Genomic DNA, 5023 nt, shown 5'->3' with positions numbered 1-5023 from the left:
GAATACATTACAACTATCTCTTTATAAAAGCAGAGAATTCTTAATGGGAGGGCTTCAGTACCCTCACAAATCATATACAGGACTCAGATAATTTCTCCAAAGTCTTCATGACGATCTAAGTTGCCAGTTGTCATACTGGTTTTTATTTTAATCTAAGTTTAGGAAATTTTCTTGCCTACACCATCAATTCTAATACAAATAAATGCAATGCAAATGAAACAAACTTCCCTCATTCTTCTATGATAGCACCCCTTAGCAATGACCCCATGGGCACTACATGGTGATCAATTAAACTCCAAATATCCTAATACTAAGAGGTCTGGTTTACATCTGGTTCTTTTGTATTATGAAAAGTGAATTCCTTTTTGTAGGCTTTAGTTTTCTCTTCTGTTACAACAGTCAGACTAGTCAATCTCAAAACTTCCATATTTCAAAGGTGGTAGAACAAGATTAGAAATATTCAATGCAGTCTTTACTGCATACCCAATTAGATGGCAGAGGAGCTAATTTAGCAATACTCATGAAAAAAAAAAAACCCTAACAATGCAGCACAAAGACTCTAAAAGACTGGTTTGAATACAATCCCAACATCTCATAGAACTGAAACTTAGAATGGTTTCATGTTACATTTTACACCCATGTAAAATCTGTGACACAAGGTAAAAATGTCAACTCTGCAGTTCATCGTCTATATGATGGAGGTGACTGTGTCTACTTGTGAGTTTAAAATGAGATAATGGTATGTATGATGCACTTAATGTAATGCCTGGCACCTGACACATACTTAATACAATATACTCAACACTTTTACTGAAGAGTTAACAGTGGAACTGAGAAATGAATCTGGACCTAGTTTCTGAAAGTTATAAATTGTAAGGATTTTTAAACTACTAATGATCTGCAAGAGATATTACCATATCACATTCCCATTTTCTGTCACTAGGTTTTTCATCTGAACTACCTGCCTGATTACTTGACTTATCCCTCCCCTTCCTTTCTCATCTTCCTGGAAGGCACAATAACTTCTTGACAGAGGTAATTTTGAAATTCATAAGCTTCAAACTTCTGTACCCAGAACTATAGATAACCACTTTGGATTTCATGTCACCTGCTCTTCGAAGTGTTAGGACTTGACAGATACCAAAGAGATGAGATAGAATGGCCTCAGAAAAAAAAAAAAAACTAACAGTAACCTTGAGGTTTAATATCTGATCATACTGTGCCAGGGGTTTGCTCTGTCCTCACACATTTGATCCTTACCAAAAATCCAGTGAAATGAAGTAGACACTGTTATGTTATGATTTTACAAATGAGGAAACTGAGGCACAGAATCTATGTAGACATTTAATCTGATCTGTCATATTACATGCTATGGGGACCTTCAGAACAACTCTTATATTAAAAATTAAAAAGAGGGCAAACTAATTAATTATCCTTTAAAACCCATGCTCTCTAGGACTGAGTGGGGAATGTAGGCACGTGATACTATGTAAAAATCACTTTGCAGACCAACATGAAAGAGATGAATCAAACTCCCAGAATTTCAGTGCAGCCTTAATCTCAACAATTCCACTGGCTTTCTACTTAGTTAATTTCTTCACAGAGTGATTTATAACATTTATAAATTATATTAAGATTATGTTGTAAAATATTTATAGTGGATAATATATTAAATTATAAGTCTTTATAATATTTAATAAGCTTCCTAGCAGCTGACTCGTTTTCTTGTTGTTTATGACAAAATAATCACCTCCTCATAAATGTGCTTTTTTAACTCAGTGCAGTTAGTCAATACTTAGATTTTTCTGAAATCCCTCCACCGAGATCTAATTACATCTTTAGATAAAGCTCTTATCTAAACTAACTCCTCTAGCCGAGCATTGTGGATCATGCCAATAATCCCAGGACTCAGGAGGCAGAGACAGGAGTATTGCCACAATTTCATAGCTGGTCTGGAAAATATAATGAATTCTCAGAGAACCTGAGCTACAAAGTAAGACTCTACCTCAAAAAACAAACCAAAACAATGGCAACAAAAGAAAACTCTAACTTCTGCTCTTAGTTTGTAACCCTGGATCACCTTGCATTGGTCTCTTAGCTGACCTTCCCAACACTTTGAAATTTCATTCCAGAATGGGAATTCAACATTATTGCACTGTGTTCTCTATGATGTTCCTAAAGCCTAATTGTTTCCTAATTCTGATGAGAAAAATATTTAGGAACCTACGACTTATCTTTGCTTTGTAGTAAAGAACTTTCAACAACTGATCCATTGCTTGCTAAACGTTCACGGAATTTTGGGATAAACTTATGTGATGAATAAGCCTAACAGGATTCCTTTGATAGAAAACAGGTAAATATTTGTACAGTTAAACAAAACAATAAATGGCCCTTGCTAAGATTATGACCATTCTACTGGAAACACAAGGGAAAGATACACTTCCCACAGCCAGGTATAATAGTGTACTCTTGTAATACCAACACTCAGAAGGTATAGACAGGGCGATGACAAGATCAAGGCTACCCTGTGATACAGAGTGAGATCTTATTCCAAACAGAAGGATATACAGTATAAGACATACACATACACACACATTCACACACACACACACACACACGCACGCACGCACACACACACAGAGAGAGAGAGAGAGAGAGAGAGAGAGAGAGAGAGAGAGAGAGAGAGAGAGAGAAACTTCTTGCCTTCTAGATTCATATTCATGACTCTTTAAATACACAAGTTACATATTTCACTTAATGGCTTAGCTACTTTTCTACTGCTATGCTGCTATGAAAAAAACACCACGGCCAATGCAACTTATAAACTAAAATGTTTAATTTGGATTTCTGTTTTCAAAGGTTTAGAGTCTGTGATGGTCGAGCAAAGACATAGTGGCAGAAACAGATGAGAGGCTGCATCTTGATCCAAATGTAAGAGGCAGAGAAAAAGTGAGAGATACTGGGGATGGCCCAAATATTTTGAAACCTCAAAGCCTGCCTCCAGTGACATACCTCCTCCTACAAGGCCATATCTGCTAATCCTTTCCAAACAGTTTCATACCCTGAGAATCAAGCATTCAAATACATGAATGGGTGTCTATGAATTCATATATTCAAATCTATGAATTCAAGTGTCTATGGGTGACGTGTTATTCAAATTACCACCTTCCACTTTCTGTTTCCCACAGACTCATGGCAATATTATAAGGCAAAATGAAGTTAATGTGACTTCAAAAGTCCCCATAGACTTTCATAGCCTCAATATAGTTTAAACATCCCAAGTCTAAGTCTCTTCTGAGACAAAGTGCAATCTCTTAACTGTAACCCCTGGAAAAGCAAAAGCAAAAAGCAAACCACATGCTTCCAACATAGAATAGCGCAGAATATGCATCAACGTTCCAAATGAGAAGAATGGGGACAAAGTGAGGAAATACTGTACCAACCCAAGACCAATACCCAATAGAGTGATGGCTAAATCCTTAGCTCCGTGTCTGATGTCCTTTCAGGTCTTCTAGCAGTAACACATTTCTGTCTCTTACAATGATTCCACTCCATGCCTGTATCTCTTGTTGGCAGATATTTCAAGTCTCCGGCATCTCCTACATCTTAGGGTCCCCAACACAATCAAGGCTTCACTTTCACAGCTTCATGCAATGGCCTCTCAGAGCCTCCTTTAGATGACTCTCCTGTCACCCTCCTTGAGTCAGTAGCTCTCCTTAACAATGGAAGAAGACTCTGCAATCCATTTTCATGTGTATCCTTCGTGATTCTAAAGTCAGAACCACATGGCCAACACTGCCAAGTACTTCTATGTTGCCGAATAATCCCTTTGTACACAGTAAAGATTTCTTGCTATAATGGGTTTAATCAACAAGCTGACTGGCCAGGGGCTAAACAGGATAAAGTTAGGCAGGAAAGCCAAACCGAGAATGATGGGATGAGAAAGGGTGGCGTCAGAGACATCACCAGGAGATTCAGGGGGAGAAAGGCATGCTGGAGAACAGGTAAAGCTGAGAGCCACTTGGCAATACATAGATTAATAGAAATGGGTTAATTTAAGTTGTAAGAGCTAGTTACTAACAAGAGTAAGTTATTGACCCAAGCATTTAATTTTTTTTTTTTTTTTGGTTTTTTGAGACAGGGTTTCTCTGTGGTTTTGGAGCCTGTCCTGGGACTAGCTCTTGTAGACCAGGCTGGTCTCGAACTCACAGACATCCACCTGCCTCTGCCTCCCAAGTGCTGGGATTAAAGGCGTGCGCCACCACCGCCCGGCTTAAAATTTATATTACGTCTCCAAGTCGATTATTTGGAAAGCAGCTGCCAGTTGCTTGGGAACGGGTGGTCAAGAAAGGAAAACTCTGCCTTCACTTCTACCTGCTTGGGATGGAAGCTGACCCTTATGTTTGCAGAAGTTTTTCTTTTCTTATAGCATTTTTAATACCAGGATATTCCTCAAGCTTTCCTTTCTGCAAGTTGAAAGCTTAGCTAGCTGGGGTTGTGCCCTGAGGCTACTGCTCTTTTTACTCCATTTTCAATCCAGCTTTCTTGAAATCTTTTCACCTCTTTTCAGCACAAGCTGTAGCTCCAACATTAAAATTCTTAGTGCTCTTTTCCACTTCATATTGTACAATTTTTATTTCCTTTTGCCTTTTTGCTCATTTTTAGTGTATACCTGCAAAATATAATCACTAATAACCACAAAATCGAGTCAATGGCTACCTTGAAATCTCCACTCCTTCTCCATTTTGCCTCGGGCAAATTTTTAGGACAAGATCAGAAAGTAGCTAATTCTCTTTACCTCTTGAGCTAATTCTCCACAGTCCACATAGCTCTCATACTTGGATGGTTGTTAAACCCCACTTCCAGTGCTCAGCTTTTTCAAGATCCATGGCATCTCAGATGTGACTCATTTGTTTCAAAGACTTTCCACACTGGTATCCATAAGCCACTTGTCAGTGACTTAGTAACCATTTAGTCTAAAAGATTGGGTGTCATGGAATCATGGTGCCCATGTCCAAGGAAT

This window comes from Microtus ochrogaster, unplaced genomic scaffold (assembly GCF_000317375.1).
Source record: "Microtus ochrogaster isolate Prairie Vole_2 unplaced genomic scaffold, MicOch1.0 UNK1, whole genome shotgun sequence".
Taxonomy (NCBI): domain Eukaryota; kingdom Metazoa; phylum Chordata; class Mammalia; order Rodentia; family Cricetidae; genus Microtus; species Microtus ochrogaster.
Note: the sequence above shows the minus strand (reverse complement) of the source record.